Source organism: Peromyscus californicus, unplaced genomic scaffold (assembly GCF_007827085.1).
Source record: "Peromyscus californicus insignis strain IS unplaced genomic scaffold, ASM782708v3 Scaffold_12__1_contigs__length_115047231, whole genome shotgun sequence".
In the NCBI taxonomy this organism is placed as follows: domain Eukaryota; kingdom Metazoa; phylum Chordata; class Mammalia; order Rodentia; family Cricetidae; genus Peromyscus; species Peromyscus californicus.
Window position 1 is genome coordinate 101,218,571 of NW_026294413.1, and position 22,386 is coordinate 101,240,956.

A 22,386-nucleotide genomic window follows, 5' to 3' on the forward strand; every position below is an offset into this window, starting at 1 on the left:
GCATTTTAATTTTGACAATTTCTATTTGATTCTTATAAGGTTAAGTTCTGAAAATTATTTTGGGAGGAGTATTAATTCATCTTAATTCAACAAATACTTATTAATGTACTATGCACTGAGCTATGTAAGAGGAAATAGAAAGACACTGTGATGGACAAACCCTGCTTCTACCCTAAAGCAGTTAATGACCTGATATATAAGTGAAGTGGGCTGGTGGTAATTATAATGATATTCAGAGAGGAGTTGCTTAACATCATGTCCCAGCCTTACCATTATACTCTTTGGATTAGAAGCACAAAAAAAGTAGAGAAAACATTAGATATTAGGCAGAGAAAAAGGACACACTAAAAATCTTTTCCAGTGAGAAGTTACATGTTGACCTTAGTTCTGTCCATTAAAGATACTGCATTGTGCTTCATCACAAACTTCTGATGATCCTTGTAGCTCTTTGTGTGGCCAAGGAAAGGAATGTTGAGAACCTCTCAGTTTCAGGCTTCCTTACAAACTTCTGCTGTTGTCCCTGGTGTCTGCCACGCCTGGTTGGGGCCTGAAGCTCCCGTAAGAATGGCACACTGTGCTTCACATTCCTCTGTGCCCTTCTGGGGCTTTCCATCGACCCCTTGCTACACCAGCAATGGTGGGTGTTGGAAATATCTCAATTTTAGATTCCCCATTCAGTTTCTAGTGCATCCATGTGTGCTCGTCTCCACTTTTCTTTCTGGGTCCACTGAGCTCAGCCTCTGGTTTGGGTTTCCAGTAGAACAAATTGTCTCTCCCAGGATCCTTGCAGTACCTTTTATTAATTTCTGAATTGCATTATTTGTGTCATTCTCAAGAGTGTTACCACAAGGAATTAATGTTCTAGTTACTAGTTACTTATGTGCACATTTTTCTTATTAAAAAACAGTATCAAAATCAGAACCCATCTCAGGTTAATTTTTCCGTCCTAGGGAGTGTTTTCTCAAAGTGTTGTCAAATGTTGGCTAGCTAAATAATTTTTTTTTTCTGTATAAGACACTACTTGAGGATATAGGGAGAACAGTGAAGGGAATGATTTAATAAATTATAAAATTCTAAGTCATAAACATATTGAGATAGAGTATCAAATCTGACAATCTATTGAATCATGGAAACATTCAAAGTTTATTTTTATATTGTTGAATATATAATTAATGTTTGGATCATTATAAGGAGGTTGGAAAGATTAAATTTGGTGGGAAGGGAAGTTGAGTACTAAAGTAACCATTGATTGAAATTTGGCTTAAGACTTATGTTTTTGTCTTTTCTTACCAACTCCAACATAATTCATATTTTGCAAACCTTTTTTCCTCAGGCTAATTGCCTTTTAAATTTTCAATTGCAGATTCTATTTCTAGATTTTAAATTTTTTTGAAGACTTAGACTGTTCACATTTAAAAATAGCATTTTATTTCATTGAAAGATTTTTCCTTGATAATAAGATATATGTGAAATGTTGTTATAATCAATATATTTTAGAATTGGTGAGAAAGCAGTTTTAGTCTTTCCCTCTTGTGAATATCATACTTGATGTTATAACCTCATTGTAACCTGGGAATCTAATACAAACACAGTATCTTGGATACCAGCCAAGACTCTCTTGCTGAATCAGAGTCTACACTTTTAAATCCTCCCCAGGGGATTTGTACTCACATGAACGTTTGGGATGAGCCAATCAATCAAGCCTTTTTCTGAAACTCCCCCTGCTGCAAAAGCATTTGAGTGTAATCTATTCTTCAATGCAGACCACAGTTTGCAATTCTGATTTATATGATGCCTTAATGTTTATTGACTGCACCTGGTGTGCTAGGTGTTGCAAGGAAAATACAAACCAATCAGTCATCGTTCTGTGGTTTATTTACTCTAAAATAAGAAGACATGGACAATGTGATATTTTTCTTTCATTTTTACTTTCAAAATAGATATATTTATACTGAAAGAAGATAAAAGAGTTGGTTAGGATGCTAATCTGTTTAGAATTCCATACTAGGGGGATGTGACTTATTGTTAAAATAAGAGCAGACAAGACATATTCACATACATTAAAAAAAAGAGAGAGGAATTATGAGAGCTATCCACATGTTTGGTCTCAGAAAGCAAACATCTGGTTCACTGAATTTAGTATGGACAAAGTATCTGGCAGTTGCCTATGCTCTCTACTTCTTTTACAGATGTTTCAGTACTGTGCTAAGTAGCTCATACCTAATGTTATGAGACATTTCATGATTTTTCAGTAGAAGTGTTGAAGCATTGGTTTCAGGTTCACATACTATTTCTCATAAAAACTATAGTTTGGGGGTTAGGGCTGCTCAGTGAGAATTCTTGAATGACTTGTGTAAGATAATCAATCCTCAATATCACAAACAAACACATAATATAACATTCAATTATGTTTTCTCCTATGTGATAAATGAACATTTTGTATAGTTAACCTAGAAGATATTTCATGATTTATCATTAAGCTGTAATGAAATGAAAGTAAAAATTACAGAAGTCCTGAGCATGCCTCCTGGACATGTCACTTTTATGTGAGTATTATTTTGATGAAGGCAATTGAGAATCAACAAATAAAGGAAGACTTTTTGTTCTAGTTTGATTTCTGTTGCTGTGATAAACACTATGACCAAAAGCAATTGGGAGGAAAAGGTTTATCTTATCTTATAGGTGATAGTCTATCATCCAGGGAAGCAAAGACAGGAACTTAAAACAAAAGGTGGAAGTAGAAACCAGGGAGAAATACCTCTTACTGCCTTGCCTGCAGGTTCATTCTCAGCTACCTTTCTTACATAGGCTAGACTCATCTGCCAAAAGAAAACACTGCCCCACAGTGGGATAGACTTTCTGATACCAATTAGTAATCAAGAAAATGCCCAACAATCCAATGTGGTGGAGAAAATTCCTCAACTGAGGTTTCTTCTTCTCAGATATGTCGAACTGACAACCAAGATTAGCCATCACAAGTCTACCCCTTAGCAACTTGTATGCAAACACATCACTGTCAAACCATAACCTCGTTGTACTCAAGTCCTCATGTTAATATCACAACGTAGTCCAACTTTAAAAAGTCCCAAAGTCTTCAAAAGTCCAAACACCTTAAAAGTCCAAAATCTTTTAACTGTAAGATCCTATAATTATTAAACCAAATTACATACTTTCAACTTATTATGGTACCAAGTTTACATTCTTATCCTGAATGATACACTAGATTCAAGCAATCAGAGAAAAAGTCCACCCTTTCCAGCAATTGACCTTTACTAAAACCCCCTTTTCAAACATTTCATATGTTATTCAAAAGAGGAAAGAAAGAAATAATAAAGGAAGGAGAGCTAAAAGTAGTGAAAGGTCTGAGGCATTGATGGAAATGGAGTGAGAGGTTTTTTGAAATTAGCTATTTAGTTTCCTCCAATCATTACTCAACCTGTCGATGAATTGCAGGAGCTGTGTGGAGAGATTATCACTGTCACTCTGAGCCAGCAGTGAGGTCAGTTGTGGGATCAATAACACCCTGCTGCCTTAGATAGGGAATCTAAATGAGAATTACCACTGTTAAGCAGCTATCTAGAAATCCTTGCACAGGGCACTGTGATAAATGACTGCCAACAATTGTTCTCCCTTTAACCCCAGTAGACTTTTCTTGCCCATATTTTTAATTAACTAATTGAGTTCAGGACATTTAAGATGCTGACATCCTTTCAAAATTCTCTCCAGGGAGGTTATTGCTAACATCAGGACGATGAATGTCCTTCTCTTCTTTGTGGAGCCATACTTGGTACACTTTAAGATTTTTTTCCCCTCAGAGGAACACATTTATAAGGAAGATTTTTGTTTAATATTTTACTTACTACTTAGTCCTTCATTTCTGAGAGTGGTAGCATTTTAAAAATCAGCAAAAATGGATAATGTTCTTTACAGGGTATTAAACAAAAATCAAAGCTTTGGAAAATTATAAATTTCAGGGAAAAGGAGATATCTTCTACTGTTTTGAAAGTTAATTTGTACTGAAAATTATTTTAGGAAAAAGATATTGAGTTAAATTGAGGTTGTGGGTAAATCTTAACAGTTTAAAATACTCTCAATTTAATTTTTAAAAATTTCTCTCTCTATATATATGTATATATATACATATGTATATACATACATACATACATACATACATACATATATATATATATATATATGTGTGTGTGTGTGTGTGTGTGTGTGTGTGTGTGTGTGTGTGTGTGTGTGTATGTAAAACCCACAGGAGTTGTTTTTCTCCTTCCATGACATGGGTCCCAGGGATGGAACTCAGGCTGTCAGGAAAGGACTTTCATGGAAATGTAACCAACCATCCTATTAAATAAGAGACACAGAAGAAACCATCCTATTAAATAAGAGGCAAAGAAGAAAGCCAAGAGGTCAGAGCTAAGAGCTAAAACCTTACCCTTCCTCCTGCGGTGGTCCTACCTCTCTGAAAGAGAGCTACTTCCTGTGTTAAAGTCTTTATATAGACTTTCTGTTCTGCCTTCTCATTGGTTGTAAACCCAACCACATGACCGCCTCGTCACTGCCTGTCTGTATAGACCTCCAGGACTTCTATGATTGATATTGAGATTAAAGGCATGTGTCTCCAATGCTGGCTGTATCCCTGAACACACAGAGATCTACCTAGCTCTGCCTATCAAGTGCTGGGATTACAAGCATACTCTACCACTGCCCGGCTTTCCTATGGCTTGCTAATAGCTCTGACCCCCGGGCAACTTCATTTATTAACATACAAATAACATTTTAGTACAAAATAAAATATCACCACACTTTCACCTGCTGAGCTGTCTCATTAGACCTCTTAATTTATTAAGAACATTGAGAAATTAAGATTTGGAGACTTCTTTACATTTATTGTTAGGTTTTTGTGCTTTAATTTGTATTATTAAGAATTGACATTTTGGGGCTGGAAAGATGGCTCAGTAGTTAAGAGCACTGGCTGCTCTTTCAGAGGACCCAGGTGGCAACACCCACATGGCAGCTCACAACTGCCTGTAACTCCATTTCCAGGGGATTTGACACCTTCACACCAATGCACATAAAATAAATTTAAATAAATTATTAAAAATATATTTTAAAAAAAGAAAAGAAAAAAGAGTTAGCATTTTAAAACTTAAGCTTGCATCTTCTCTATAATATGTGGAAAAACCAAGGATTTGGCCCTTTCTGTCAGATAATTTCAGGAAGCAAGGACTGATGGGGTCTTACCAGAAGTGGAACCAGCCACCTGCATCTTACATTTATTAGTTGTTATTTTTCATATCTAGAATTTGGGATTGTGACAACTAATAATTTTTCTGTCTTTAAAAAAATTTGAGATCACATATTCAGCTGAGGCTGGTGGGAAATTTGTAGTTCTCCTGTATCTCCCCTGTAAAGTACTGGGATTAGAGCATATGGCTTCCCCTGGCTCTTAGGCTTTCCGCCTTGGCTGGCAAATTGGGAAATACTACTAAAAACTATACTGGAAGCTGGATATGATTGTACAAGCTTGTCATTCCAACATTTGGGAGACTGAGGCAAGAGGATCAAGAATTCAAATCCTGTGTATATAGTGTGACTGTGTCTCAAAATAACAAACCATAATAGAAAGTTCAAGACACCAAGCATCCATCCTGGGAAATACAGGAGACAATGAGTATTTCTACATCCTTCTTGTGTGTTTCTCTGGGAACTGAGTCCATTGTCTATCTTCAGGAATGTCCCTATGTTCATTGGAGCTCTTGTTAGCTTCTGGCATAAACAGATCTAGTTTTCTCCTTTGACTATCTAAAGGTTACATGTTTCCATTTTCAATATTTATGGCATTTCTGAGCTTTCATTTCTGGTTATTACTGCTGAAAAACATCAATAAGAACTGTGGATATGAATTTTGGGACAGACAACTGTAGGGGTGGATTATTTTTGTAGCACAATATCTGGGCTTCAGGTGGGAAGATTCAAGTGGATGAGAGGTAGCTCAAATTAATGGGGGCTAGAATGATCTGTAGCCTCTTCATTCACATATCTGGATTGTGGGTGGGGGTGTGCCCCGGCCAGCGGGGTATCAACGGGGGCGACCCACCTGTGGGAGAGAATGAGAGGGACAGGGGAGACACGAAAGGACGACAGCAAGACAGTGTGTTCTGATCAAGCTGCAAATTTTATTCTCCTCAGCAAGGCTTATATAGCATGGGAGGGGGAGGGGAGGAGGGAAGGGGTGCACGACGTGCCATACGTGCAGGTGAAGGGGGACGTGCAGGTGAGGGGCTACGTGCAAGTCGTGCAAGTCGTGAGGCTGCTAGGTGGTAAGTTCACTGGTCAGGGCCCATTGTTCTATTGCTATGCTACCTGACCTGCCTGACCTGTTCTTTATCTTTGGGGGCATCCGGTTTAGGGTAGGGGCTTGTTCTCTGGCCTAGCTAGTACTTTTCCATGGTCCTTGTTTGGTGTCTGACAGGGGTGGCTTAAAGACAGGGTTCTTTGGAGTGTTGCTAGAAGTGTGTACACATGGCCTCTTCACATGGGCTATGTTCTCAGTGTGGAATTTGGGGTCTGGATGGCTACAGGAGGCAAACAGATAGCAGGGATTGTTGTAGAATAGTATTTTGAAGTGTGTTACTTTTGTTTATGTTGCATTTGTTGAACTCTGTGAAGCTGTGTTACTGTGCCTGTCTAAAACACTTGATGGTCTAATAAAGAACTGGCCAATAGCAAGGCAGAAGAAAAGATAGGGGAGGCTGGCGGGCAGAGAAAATATATAGAAGGAAAAATCTGGGAGGAAGAAAAAGAAGTAGCCAGAGAAGGAGGATGATTCCAGGGGCCAGCCACCCAGCTACACAGCAAGCCACAGAGTAAGAGTAAGATTTATGGAAGTAAGAGAATGGGAAAGACTCAGAGGCAAAAGGTAGATGAGATAATCTAAAGTTAAGAAAAGCTGGCTACTCTCTCTCCTCCAGCCAAGCAAGATGCCCAAGGGAAAGAAGGCCAAGGGGAAGAAGGTGGCCCCAGCCCCCGCCGTTGTGAAGAAACAGGAGGCCAAAAAGGTGGTGAATCCTTTGTTTGAGAAAAGGCCTAAGAACTTCGGCATTGGGCAGGACATCCAGCCCAAAAGAGATCTCACACGCTTCGTCAAATGGCCCCGCTACATTAGGCTGCAGCGGCAAAGAGCCATCCTCTACAAGGGGCTCAAAGTACCTCCTGCTGTTAACCAGTTCGCACAGGCCCTGGACCTGCAAACAGCTACCCAGCTGCTTAAGCTTGCCCACAAGTACAGGCCAGAGACAAAGCAGGAGAAGCAGCAAAGGCTGCTGGCCCGTGCTGAGAAGAAAGCTGCTGGCAAAGGGGCCAATCCCAACTAAAAGACAACCTGTCCTCCGAGCGGGGGTCAATACAGTCACCACCTTGGTGGAGAATAAGAAGGCTCAGCTGGTGGTGATTGCCCACGATGTAGACCCCAATGAGCTGGTGGTCTTCCTGCCTGCCCTGTGTTGAAAGATGGGCGTCCCCTACTGCATCATCAAGGGAAAGGCCAGGCTGGGGCGGCTGGTCCACACAAAGACATGCACCACTGTTGCCTTCACACAGGTTAACTCAGAAGACAAGGGTGCTCTGGCTAAGCTGGTGGAAGCTATTAAGACCAATTACAACGACAGATACGATGAGATCCACCACCACTGGGGAGGCAACGTCCTGGGTCCTAAATCTGTGGCTCGGATTGCCAAGCTGGAAAAGGCAAAGGCCAAAGAACTTGCCACTAAATTGGGTTAAATGTACACTGATAAGTTTTCTGTACATAAATATAATTACAAACTTAATCTTCCATCTTAAAAAAAAAAAAGAAAAGCTGGCTAGAAACCAAGCAGAGCTAAGGCCAGGCATCCATAAGTAAGAATAAGCTCCATGGGTGAATTTATTTGGGAGCTGGGTGGCAGGCCCCGCAAAAGAGTTAAAAAACAAACAGACAGACAAACAGACAAAAAACAGGAACAGAGGACTGTAAGAGAGCTAGCTAGACTTTGTGGACACCTGACACCTAACATCCAAAACTTCAGGTCATGGCTGGGGATATTATACAGTAGGCAGAGTACTTCCCCTGCATGCACAAAGTACTGGGGATCAAACCATGTGTGGTAGGTCTTGTTAATCTCAGCACCGAGCAGGTAGAGAAAGGAGGATTAGGAGCTTAAGATCCACTACATACAAAGTTCAAGATCACCCTGGGCTGCATGAGACCCTGTCTCAAACAACCACCACCACAACTACCATCCATCACCAGACCCACCTCCCATCACCAAAATCACCACCACTACCCACCCCACCATTAACCACCACCACTAACAACAACAACAACTGCCACCACCAAATAACAAAAACTACCACCACTACCAAAAACTAAAAAAACCCACCCAAACGCAATCTAAATCAGACCAATATAACAAAAAGCCACAATAAAACAAACCAAAAAAGAAATCACATACTGTCTAGTTTGTTGATCAAAGCAGGCAAAGGCCTGTCAATATCTATCATGCGAGCAGTATTAAAGAATTTGTAATCAGTCTTTAAGATCATCATGACATACTTTCATAGTTGTGTTTTCCCTAAGAGATTATTTTTTCTTATTAGTTATCTTAAAATATAGAAGGGGACCTGGCGTTGGGTGGGTAGGAATCTGATTAAAATATATTGTATGAAATGCTCAAAGAATAAATAAAAATATTTTAAGAGTATCAGGGGATGTCTAGTATGTGATAGGGAAACAGAAGTGAGTTTTGTGATCAGAAAGCCAAGTGCATAAATCTTAATACCTCTTTTTCTCCCAGTTCACCCATCTACACATACTGGATTACAGAAGAAGGGTATGGGGATTAACCGCTTGGGGCATTACACAGGAGCTGTGTTTTGTACAGGCCTCTTTGCAGTCCATCAGGCAGTTTCATTAGTGTTCTCTCTGATGTAGTCATCATTAACTATAGCTGTATTAGCTGTTTGTTTGCCCCATAAAACAGACCCAAACAAAGAGTATTGCTTTTGAACAGAGCCATTGTTTCATGAATATTAGACCACAAATCAATGAGTATTGACTGAGTTTGTGCAGATGACTGTGAAAAAATTGCCCTCAATAAAATATGGTTCACTTCTTCAAAACTCCCACAAGCTAAGAATAAAAGTAAGATGCACTTAAGTTTCTCAAGATATTAGACTCTTGGTTCAGAGCTAATAAGTTTGTTTCTTGAAATGCTTGAAGTGGTGTGTACACACAGTGCACTTTCTAAAGTCTTGATTCTCTGTGGATGTGTGGGTCAGAGGCCACAGGAGGGTAATAACTGAGGCCAGCACTCCTATGATACTTAATGAACATGCATCAGCTCTATTGCTCAAAAATAAACTTGTGAAAAGGGCTCCATCATCCCCAAATGACAAGTGAGCAAGTTGATGTCAGATACTCCCTGTAGTGAGTTCAAGGCCATTTCTTTGCAGTAGCACAAGGTAGATTTAAACTCCTCAGATAGGAGCACTATTGAAGGGCCACACCTGACCAATCTCTGCCAAAAGAAAGAACTCCTCTGTACTCTAATAATATGTTTGAATTTTATTCATATTCACACTTTGTACTGGGACTATCTTCTTGTAGTTGTTTCTCCCACTTGACTACAAAGGAATCACACATGAGTTTTACATGTATTTGCACTAACTAAAGGCTTGACCTGGAGGAGCCACTGTTTTTAGAATGTCCATCTGACCAACTAAAAATTTTTTAATTCTAAACCTCTTTGAGCACCTCCTGATGATTTCAAGAGAGAGAAACATCCTGTTAGTATAGGATGAAGAAGAGCTGATATTGTGGTTAGGGCACAAGGGAACCTGGTAGAGAGATAAAATGTAGTTCCTGCTGCCATGTGAGTATTATCCATTGTCAATGCTAATAATCTCTGTAGGTGGCTTTTTCCCAGCTTGGGATGGTTTACCTCCCATGTATGTGGTTTGACCAGTTCAGCTACAGATGGAGAAAGACTTCTCTGTGCTCTCCAGCATTCTGTCTCAATCTCCTTTCCTTCTCTCTGCTCTCCTGTCCTGTAACTCTAGCTACCCTGGCCTCTCTGACTCTGGTGCTCATGTCATTAGGGAGACAGTTGTAGTCTGCCCACAGTAACTGCAGAGAGCAAGCTCTCGGGACCACAGGACACAGTTTTCTTGACTTCTGTCTTTCTGAGATCATTAAACATTGTGCTTTGATTCTACTATCTTCAAAGCTATTGCTATGTAGAATTTGCTAAAAAATATTTTGAATCAGGGTCTCTCTTTGTAGCCCAGGTTGTCTTGGATCTGTGAATCCTCATGCCTTGACCATCCAAGTGCTAGGATTGCAGGCATGTAGCTCCATGACTGATTCATATTTTTGTTTTGCTGTTGCTACTTTTTGACCAGCTACATCATGGCCAGAGAGGCAGTTAAAGGAAGTTTGTTACAATTCAAGTCTTTTTGTTGTTGGAAGTGTTTATTAACTTTGTATTCATTAGTGAATCAGACCTTGAATAGGGTTATGATTAAGGGGGCTTGGAAAAAGTAATTCTGGGAAGAGTATGTGTGCAGTGGGATCAGCATGAGAGAAACTAGCAGTTAGAGTCTGATATTATCAATCGTCAATCTCATCTGTCTGGGGAAAAGCAGCTATTTTTAGATCTTTAGTCATTTGGAAACAAAAGATATTATTATTGCAAAAATGAAGTTATTTACTTTAAGACAGTCATGTGTCTTTTACTTGCCCATCATAAATGTAGAACAAGATGAATGGCCTATCTTTTATTCTGTTTTTTAAATATTTGCAGTGATATTCTAGACCATTGTGCAGAGAAATCATTGCATTTATAATCAATATAAAACTTTTGTGATCTATGTTCACCTGTAAGAAGCGATTCTCATTAATGAGAATAAATGAAAGCTTAAAGAGAGGAAGGTAAAGGAGGCTGTACTTTCACAGCTACAATCTCAATGGTGTAATAAAAAAAATTACTGGCCAAAGTTCTACAAAGGAAGACTGTTACAGATTTACATGATATGCTTCTAATGAATAGATTTTTAGATAAGTTTCCCCATTCTTACCCCTCTCTCATAACCACCAAGCAGTGAGCTTAAAAGGAAGATCTAAGCAACTCAGCTGAAGGAGTGCTATTTCCTTTGCAGGCTCCACTCATGGGATGGTTAGATGCACACTCTCTTTGCTAGTCTCTACTTACAATTCCTTAAAGCAGGATGCTTTATTCACAGGTATTTTCTAAGTGAGGCTTGGGAGCCAGTCCCTTTTCCATGATATACTGAACTGTTCATTTAACTCTTTGGAGGTGGAGCAGAGAGGAAGAAACAGAAAACAGAAGACCGAGTTGAATGTGCCAACACTTTTATTGATATGCTGAAAATTAAGATGAAATTAATATCAGAGACAAAGTTTAAAAAAAATTAAAATAGGTGATGTTGGTTTTCTAGCTAATGGTCTGGAGTGTATATCATTCTGTGACCCATCTCCCCACTTAGCAGTGAGTCAATTTTGGGTATAAATAGCACTGGATAAAGTTAGACAGGTCCTTTACTTGTAATGGTACAGCAGCCAGTGTTCTTGCTGTTTTGGGGGAAGTCAATCAGAGAGGTCAGTTTTCTTTGGTCCAGGTTCCTATTCTCCATGACAATAGAATTTATTTATGGATGGACAGTAAACAAAAGGTTTACTCAGAAAGGAAACACTAGAGAAAGTGAAATATTCACACCAGGAAGCATAATGGATACCTCCATGTGTTAGTTAGTGTTCTCTAAAGGAACAGAACTGATAGAAAGAATGTATACACACACACACACACACACACACACACACACACACACACACACACACACACACACATAATATTATATATATTGAAAGGGGATTTATTTGAGTGGCTTACAGGCTAGTCCAAAAATGGCTGTCCCTTTTTTTGGGATTTTTTTCTTCACTAAAAAATTTTTTATCCATTTTACATACCAACCACAGATCCCACTCTCATCCCTCCTGCTCCCCCCAGCCTTCTTCCCCTCAACCATGCATTCCCTCCTCTGAAAGGATAAGGTCTCCCATGGGAAGTCAGCAGAGCCTGGTACATTCAGCTGAGGCAGGTCCAAGCTCCTCCCCATGCATCAAGGTTATGCAAGGTGTCCCACCATAGGAAATGGGCTCCAAAAACCAGCTCATGCACCAGCAACGGATCCTGGTACTACTACCAGGGGTCCCTCAAGCAGGCTAAGATATACAACTGTCTTGCTTATGCAGAGGGCCTAGGAAGAGGAGTACAAGAATCCAGTAGTTGTTAGTCCATGAGGCTGGATGTCTCAGATGGTCTTCAGTGTATGCTGGAATCCCAAAGAAGCAGGTTCTGATACCAGCAGCAAGGGGATGTCCTAGTAATAGTAAAACTGAACTTTCCAGGGATAGTGAGAGAAAGTAGGCAAAAGCAAAACCGTCCTTCTTCCATGTCCTTTTATATAGATTGCCACCAGAAAGTATAGCCCAGATGTAGGATGGGTCTTCTCACCTTATATGATGCAATCAAGAAAATACCTCATAGGTGTTTGTAGGTTCTTATGTTTTAGTGAATTTCATATGTAGTCAAGTTGACAATTAAGATGACTATATCCTACCATTGATGATGCAGGCACCTCACCAGTGAGGATCATGTAATCTCCCCATTAATCACTATTCTGGGAGTAAGTAGCATATTGTTTTTATGAGCTAGAGGTTTTGATAAGGGGAGAGGGTAAAATGGAAAACATTTGATGTGTTCCACCTTCTATGATAATTCAGTCATGTAGCAGGCATTATTAATTTGAAGATAAGTGTAGTTTTTCCATTGTCCTCCTACTTTTGACCTTACTGGTCCTTAAGCATTTCCAGGAGAAGGAAATATACCCACCATCTGCAGTGTGTGTGTGTGTGTGTGTGTGTGTGTGTGTGTGTGTGTGTGTGTGTGTGTATGTGTGTGTGTTTTCAGGGAACTGGGCTTGCTCAGAGGCTTATCCCTGGCAATGGCTTTAATAGTCTTGGAGAACTTCCTGAAGGGTCCAGTTTCTTTATTTTTCCCTGGTTAATCAAGAGTGATGGGCCATTTGTCTCATGGTATATAAATAAGGATGAGGCAATATAATGGGGGTGCTGTGGGCGGGACACAGGAAAACTTTTAGCTACATGGGGGAGTTGACCATTATCTTGGGTCGTTAAGTTCCTGCATAGCAATCACTTCCCACAGTTAGAAGCACCATTCTGAGGGACTTATAAGGGAGATCTTCCAAATGAAATGTGGCCAGATGACTGAACTGTCAACCTCCCTAACATTTACTAGGACCTCTTTTAGTACTCCTGGGTGCAAAAGCCACATCTGTATTGACATACAGCACAGTGTCACATTTTGTAGGACACATTCTAGGTTTGAGTACTATAAACATTACTTACTATAAGTAAGGAGACTTATTTTGTTCTGGTAGAAAATGTTGACATCACCAGTGTGAGGTCCATTAAGGACTTCGGATCTTAGTGGCCCTCATGAGGAGCTGCTGCTTTTTTTATACTCCACAGGCAGTGACCATGTCAGTGCCTCAGCAAAGTCTGTTCTTTGTTATGCAGTAAAGACACAATCTGCATGCAGTGAAATCCTGTCATGAAAAGTTGAGGTCTGTTGGAGTAAACAACATGATTAATGATTCTTTCCATACTTTCAGTGTATGAAATGTACCTAATGAAAATTATCAAATATTAAAGTGTCTCATATTAGATAAATGCTCATTCAGATCCCAGAAAAAGTGAGAATTCAGGCCTTGAGAGACCTTAATGTCTTATGATGCTGAACAATGCCCCAGGGTGAACATTAGGGATTATATCATAATTGTATTTATATCATATATGTATTTGTACTCACATGTATATAAATTTATAAAATGAAGCTGTCATTCATTTAGCAATATATTATTGAGCTATATTTCATTATGTTAAAATATTGGCGATAGAAAGATAAATAAAACCCCTTGTCTAGTAAGATATGGCTGGAATAGTAATTCATTTTAGGTATATGGATTTTGAAATTACATTAGCTGCATTGATCAGAGTCATATAACGATAAGCATAGGATGTGATTTGTGGAGTGAGTTTCAGGCTATATTTACAGAACCAGTTCTGAGGTAGATTGGGAAAGCTAAAGGTTGGCTGGTATCTGTTTTATTAACAAATTATATTCTGACTGACTTTTTTGCTTCAGGGTAAAAAGCAGTTTGTTCTCCAGAGGTGAGTCCACATCCTTCCTCGCCTCTGGGCTTTTCTTGGTAGTTGAGATCTTTTCTAGGTTGAAACTGGGGCACTGGTGCTTCACATGCTCAATACTCTCTGGAATTCACATTTTCTCACTCAGGGATGCTAGGCAGGCCCTGGTTTATTTCCTAGTTGCAGACTGTGCTGGCTAGTTTCTGTTAATGCCACACAAGCTAGAGTCAATTCAGACACTGCGTCAATAAGACCCAGCTGGATGCAGCTCTACGGGGCATTTCCTTGGTTAGTGATTGACGTGGAAGGGCCCAGTCAACCTGAGCAGTGCCACCTGTGCAAAATCCGGCCTAACCCCATTGTCATTAGAGAGCCCTCACCAGCAACTGATGGCAGCAGAAGCAGAGAATCAGAGCTAGACATTAGGTAGAGCTTGGGGAACCCGGCAGAGGAGTGGGAGGAAGGATTATGCAAGCCAAAAGAGTCAAGAACACCACCAGACATGGCCCACAGAATCAAATAACCAGGACTCATAGGGGCTCACAGAAACTGAGGTGACAATCACGGAGCCTGTGTGCATCTAAACTAGGACCTCTGCATATATGTTACAGCTGTGTAGTTTGGTGTTCTTGTGGGACTCTTAACAGTGGGAGTGAGGGGTATCTCTGACTCTTTTGGCTGTTCTTGGGACCCTTTTCCTCCTACTGACCTGCCTTGTCCAGCCTTGATATGAGGATATGTGCCTAGGCTTATTGTAACTTGTTAGGCATGTTTGTTTGATATACCCAGGAGGCCTGCTCTTTCTCTGAAGGGAAGTGGAGAAAGAATGTAACTGGTGGAGAGGGGAGGTAGAGGGGAGTCTGGGAGGTTAAACTGAAGTAGGGATGTAATGTATAAAAGAAGAATAGATAAATTTAAAAAAGAAAGAAAGAGACCAGGTACTAAGCAAGCCATAAGGATCAAACTGGTAAATAGCATTCTTCCATGGCTCCATATATGGGTTCTTGTTTTCAGGATCCTACCTTGAATTCCTGCCTTGACTTCCCTGGATGAAATAAACTCTTTTCTCCAAGTTGCTTTTGGACATGTTTTGTGACAGCAATAGAAACCCTAAACCACATACCGACTTCCAAACACAGTAAGTTACTTGTACATGGTCCCCCAGCTGCTGAGTGTCAGAATAGACTCCACTGGCTTTGTACCCAGAGTCAACTAACCATAAGAACCAAGTTAAAGCTTTCTCAGGTGGAAAATTCCAGTGCTGCCCTGAAGTTTTTTGGATCAAGAAACAAGTGCTCCTCACCCAAGCCTTGCCACTGCCTTTCTCTACCACTGAGGACAGTGGTGAGTTGGGTTGGGCAAAATAGGCATCAGGAAGCAGACATGACATTCATGATCTCTCAGCTCTCACATTAGAAACTTTGGAAAAAGAAAATGTTTTCTTGAGCTACTGCTAACACGGAAACGTCAAAGTCCTTCATTATCTATAAAGTGGCATCAGATGTAGCATTCTCCATTTATCAGCAGGTCAATGGAATTGAGGGCAGTAGAAGTCATTGTTTCCTAACCACAGCCTTTGCAATTGGTCATGTTTATTGAAGTCACATCAGCACTCAAGTGTTCCTTATCCTGTGACATGTTATTCTTTTAAGAAGGAGGCTGGGGAAAAAAGTAGAGGGGGAGGGAGGAAGGGAGGGAGGGGGAGAGAGAGAGAGAGAGAGAGAGAGAGAGAGAAAGAGAGAGAGTCAGAGAGAGAGTCAGAGACAGAGAGAGAAAGAGAGAGAGAAAGAGAGAACATGGTAAATGAATGAGTATTGAAGTGACTCAACCAAATACAGAGGAGGGAGAAAAGGTGGGCTGCTCAGAGTGACTTAGATGTGCATAGTATTTTACGTGCCTTACTTTCCTTCTGGCAGAGCAATTCTCTTCTGGTTAAAGTATCCTATGCAACTGGACCCTATGTGTAATGGAAAAGTGCAGAGCTTATCTAAAATCCTAGTTAAAGTATCCTATGAGGCTGGACCCTCACAGCAAGCAACTTTAGAGTTGTAGTGAGCAATTTGTAGTCCAATATTGATCTTTGGGTGGTACTTGTCCCCTTAAAGTTATAGGCTAACCCTCTCCCTTTGCTGGCATCTTCCAATAAACCCAGCATCCTTCTCTCAGTCCCTACTTAAAAACCCTTGCTCTTTTTTTTTTTTTAATTTATTTTAATTTATTTTGCAATACAATTCAGTTCTACATATCGGTCACGGATTCCCTTGTTCTCCCCCCTCCCGTCCCCCTCACCTTCCCCCCAACGCCCCCCCCCCCATTCCCATCTCCTCCAGGGCAAAGCCTTCCCCACAGACTGAGGTCAACCTGGTAGACTCAGTCCAGGTAGGTCTAGTCCCCTCCTCCCAGGCCAAGCCAAACAATCCTGCATAGGCCCCAGGTTTCAAACAGCCAACTCATGCAATGAGCACAAGATCTGGTCCCACTGCCTGGATGCCTCCCAAACAGATCAAGCCAATCAACTGTCTCACCCATTCGGAGGGCCTGATCCAGTGTGGACCCCTCAGCCATTGGTTCATAGTTCATGTGTTTCCATTCATTTGGCTATTTGTCCCTGTGCTTTATCCAACCTTGGTCTCAACAATTCTCGCTCATATAAACCCTCCTCATTCTCGTTGATTGGACTCCCAGAGATCCACCCAGGGCCTAGTCATGGATCTCTGCATCCAGATCCCTCAGTAGTTGGATGAGGTTTCTAGCACAACAATTAGGGTGTTTGGCCATCCCATCACCAGAGTAGGTCAGTTCGGACTGTCTCTCGACCATTGCCAGCAGTCTGTTGTGTGGGTATCTTTGTGGATTTCTGTGGGCCTCTCTAGCACTTTGCTTCTTCCTGTTCTCATGTGGTCTTCATTTACCATGGTCTCCTATTCCTTGTTCTCCCTCTCTGTTGTTGATCCAGCTGGGATCTCCCGCTCCCCCAAGCTCTCTTTCCCTCGACCCTCGCCTTTCATTACCCCCACTCATGTCCAGGCTGTTCATGTAGATCTCATTCCATTTCTCTGTCATTGGGCGATCCCTGTTCTTTCTTGGGGTCCTGTTTTCCGGGTAGCCTCCCTGGTGATGTGAGTAGCAGACAATTCATCCTTGTTTCATGTCTAGTATCCTGCTATGAGTGAGTACATACCATGTTTGTCTTTCTGAGTCTGGGTTACCTCACTCAGGATGATTTTTTCTAGATCCATCCATTTGTCTGCAAACCTCATGATGCCATTGTTTTTTTCTGCTGAGTAGTATTCCATTGTGTATATAATGGGAAAAGATCTTCACCAACCCCACATCTGACAGAGGACTGATATCCAGAATATATAAGGAACTCAAGAAATTAGACATCAAAATGCCCAACAGTCCAATTAAGAAATGGGCTATAGAACTAAACAGAGAATTCTCAACAGAGGAAACTCAAATGGCCGAAAGACATTTAAGGAATTGCTCATCATCCCTAATCATCAGGGAAATGCAAATCAAAACAACTCTGAGATACCACCTTACGCCTGTCAGAATGGCTAAGATCAAAAACACTGAAGACACCTTATGCTGGAGAGGATGTGGAGCTTGGGGAACTCTCCTCCACTGCTGGTGGGAATGCAAGCTTGTACAACCACTTTGGAAATCAATATGGTGCTTTCTTAGAAAATTGGGAATCAATCTCCCCCAAGATCCAGCTATACCACTCTTGGGCATATACCCAAGAAATGCTCAACCACACCATAAGAGCACTTGTTCAGCTATGTTCATATCAGCATTGTTTGTAATAGCCAGAACATGGAAACAACCCAGATGCCCTTCAACTGAAGAATGGATAAATAAAAAAAACCCTTGCTCTTTACTACTTCCTGTCAGCTACTTGCTGACTCTGCCTCCTGCTCACAGGTTAATTTCATTTAATCAAACATGTCTTTGAATTGTTAACAAAAGCGGTAGGAAAAAATGCAACACATTTTATAATAATATTCCCCAACATTTCCTCCCCTTTTTTTCTAAACAAAAGTGAAAGGTTTTAACTAACATAGTAAGACTGTATATAAGAAGGACAATTATCAAGTAAAGGTTACATTCACAATGTACTGAATTCCAATTCATTTGTGTTTACTTAGCTTACAGATGTTAATTGCAGTCACATGGCTTCTGAGTTCTGCCTCTTCCACAGTTGTGTGACCTTAGTAGAATTTTCATTTCTTTTAACTTATATATTTATCTAAAAAAAATGAAAGAACTGTCTTCTACATTAAGATATTATGAAACCAGATGACACACATATGTAATTCCAGAATTCAGAGGGAGGGGGATGGGGAGTTGGAGTAGAGCCTGCAATACCTAATGAGACAAGAAATAAAAACTGAAAATCGAAATGTGCATAATACAACCAATATGATCAACAATAATCTTTCATAATACCTATAAAATCATCATTGTAGGGCCTCATTTTCAATTAGAGACATCAAAGGTCACTGTTTTGACTGATTATGGTTCACTACTGAAAACTTAAACTTTTTAAACATCATATACAGAATAGTCTTATAAATTTAGAGGTAATATTTATGTCTATGAAAAGTTTTAAATAGTTAAAATAAAACCAAAGAATTATGAGATTATTATCAATAGAAAAGTCCCAAAATTTTGGTTTTCTTCTGCGCCACATCAGGTGGCTCTTCTGACATGAGACAGAGATTTTGGATTTTCCTTTAACAGACATGCTTGGGTTTAGAAAAGGAGAGATCCGTGCTACAACCCTAAAGCCAGTTTTAAATTTAAATTAAATTGGGACTACAGAAAGACCATTTGCCTTTTATTGATGTAAAGGACAACAAAAACAAATATTTAGGAAGACATGAGATTTTATCCTCTTAGAAATATACTATACCATTAGGCCAATTTAACTCTTACCTATATCCTCTCCTCATCACAAAGGCTCTCCTGTTCAAATCTATTTTTTATCAATCTTGATAGTATCCGTACTGTTTCTTCTCCTGTGGAAACAAAAGCAAAATCTCTACCCCAGTGTAACACTTACCCTGGTTTCCATTCTGAGTTTCATACATCTTTAAAATATATAGGTTGATTTAATTCATCAGTTTTTTTCCTATTATCCAATGTCTCTCTGTAGCTGTTATTCCTTTTTCATTAGCATTTAAGAAATTTAAAGTTGATAAAACATTGTGTACTCTATCTCTGGGTGTTTTTATCATTCCCTTCTGCTTATTAATCATTTCTCTTAAAGTTCAATTAGATTTTTCTATTACTGTTTGTTCTGTGGGATTTTGTGGTATACCTGTAATATACTTTATGTTATAATATTCAAAAAAATGTTTCATTTTACTAGACACATATGCTGGAGCATTGTCAGTCTTAATTTGTACAGGTATCCCCATAATTACAGAAGCAGCCTTTTCAGAAATCAAAGCAGTTGCCCACTGAAAGCCTGAATGTATGTTTAGTATGTTGTAAGTATTATAATTTTCCAAATTCTGCAAAATGAAACACATCCATTCTGCAAAATTGCATTTCTTTGAGTACCTTTTGGGTTACTTCTTGCAGGTAGTGGAGTCTGGTTATACAAGGAAAAAGTAGGACATTTTCTTATAATTTCCTTGGCTTGTTGCTAAGTGATGGAAAATTCCTTTTTTATACCCTTGCTATTGACGTGATGCTTTTTATGATACTGTGATACTTTCAGTACATTTCCTACTAACAACTGATCAATTTCTGTTCTAACCACTCTACAGTTTAAAGCAATAGATTCACAGTACAGATTCAGATGAAATAAACCCTAAACAGTTTACAATGTGTGTAAAAATGTATGTAGGCTTTGAAGACAGAGGAAAAGGAATATATACAATTATATAAAAAAAGAAATAGTTTTAAAAAATAAAGTCTTTTAAAGAGATAGTAAAAGTAATACAAAAATTAAGCCACATAAAGATGGAAATCACACACAGAGTCTGGATTATGTTGTCTTTGGGATTTCTAACTGCAGAGAGACATTTGATTATAAAGGCTGCTCAGTTAAACCAATATGTATATTTTAAAGGTATCTTGACTTCAAAAATTGGATCTAAGGATATGTTGCTTTGGAAAGGAGGCTGTTTTTGTTTCCACAGGAAGCAAGAGGCTATGGATTTGTTCCAGTTTAAGATGGATCAGATTTGATCAAGCCAGACCTCCTGAATCTTAACAGATGGTACCTATCAACAAAGGTTATAGCTGATCTTCCCAGGACTTGACCATTATCTCAAATTTTCTCAGGATCCCCAGAAGACTACCAGTGTCCCCTATGAGCAGGAAGTATCCTAGAAAACTTTGCCCACATTCCCCAAAAATAGATTATGGATGTTTGTCTTTGTTTAGGTTGGTGGTTACAAACTGTTATTGGTTATAGTCAATCTCTTTCTAAAAGAAGAAAGGGGGATATGATATAGAAATATAGTATATAGATATGATAGGATAAAAGGGAAGAGTATTGAATCTACTTTTAAAGAGCAACTTGTTTAAAGTGTTTTAAATTACTATAGATTTGTTTATTGATACAAATTTAAAGTTAATTTTGTTATACTGTATGTATATTTATACTCTTGTTTAAAGTATTTTCTTTGTGCAACTCATTTGAAATTGTAGTATATAGCTGAGGAAAACAGATTAATAATTAGTCATCTATGATAATCAAACTTATAGTCATGCTAGTTTAGTTTTCTAGGTGTACATAGTTATATTTCAATTAGGTAGGTAATCTTCAAACACTTCAAAGACCTACAGAATATGGCATTTAAAATGTTTTAAAAACGTATACTTTTCTGGGCAGTGAAATACATCTGCTCCTGGCAGCACCAATTACTTCAAGAAAGATGATGGGCACCAAAGACATTCCATATATGAAGTTTAACTTTTTCATGGCAAAAGTTAGTCATTTGGGCAAGAAACTGTTCTTGCCTGGACTGCTTGACAAAATGTTGTGTAAACTGGACATGCAGGATCCATAGGAAGGTGATCATTAAACTTTGCAAGGTGAGATGGTCCTTCATGTTCCTGCTTTGCAGAAGAAACTGTGAGATATTCTACAGGACATAAAGAGAAGCAGCTGAGAGATTCTAGACCTATAGGCTGAAGAAGGATGCCCCAATGTTGCAGAGAAACTCTGGGTAACTGTCCAGGTAACCAGCTGTCTCTGTCATTCTAGATTTTCAAAAGTTGCTTACAATGTACTTCCTATTTACTTAGGTGATATATCCTACTATTGGGGTCTTTGATGTAGTTGAAGACTAGATAGTTATAATTTTCCTTGGTTTTGATAAAAGATAAATTAGATATGAAACTTTAGACTCACAAATATAGGATAGACAGAATATTTTCTTTAATTTTGCCAAATACAAATAGACTAGGTATTGTAACTGTAATTCTTGCTTGATAACTGTTCTATTATATGTAATGTTACTATGTTAAAGTTAAAACCTTCCCTTTTGATTAGACAGAAAAGGGGAAATACTATGGAATATTGCCCTTATACACTGGTTTAATAAAATGCTGATTGGCCAGTAGCCAGGCAGGAAGTATAGGCAGAATGAGCAGACAAGGACAATTCTAGGAAGAGGAAGAGCTGAGTCAGGAGTCCTCAGCCAGACACAGGAGAAGCAAGATGACAAGGCAGAACTGAAAAAAAGGTACCAAACCATGTGGCTAAACATATAGATAAGAATTATGGGTTAATTCAAGTGTTAAGAGCTAGTCAGTAATAAGCCTGAGCTAATGGCCAAGCAGTTATAATTAATGTTAAGTCTCTGTTTGTTTACTTGAGGGACACAAGTGGGAGAGATTTGTCCCAACTGCTGCTTGGCCGGGACACAGGAAAGCTTCCAACTAAAAGACATTAAATCATTTAATCATTTTTGTGGATTGATTGAACTATGTTTGATATTGGTGCCTAAAAGCAGGTTGTTTCCTGAAAGCAAAGCATTATCCTGCCTGTCTCTTGTTTATTTATATTCATTAGTCCAATGCCAGTCTTTGTCATACCTTCTGCATACTCCAAAAGGCTGGGGCCT

General features: G+C 39.4%; 1 pseudogene; it reads left to right on the top strand.

The window, feature by feature from the left end:
* Window positions 1-6,983: 6,983 nt before the first annotated feature.
* LOC128108062 (60S ribosomal protein L7a-like) lies at window positions 6,984-7,791 on the top strand (annotated as a pseudogene).
* The last annotated feature ends 14,595 nt before the right edge of the window (window positions 7,792-22,386 follow it).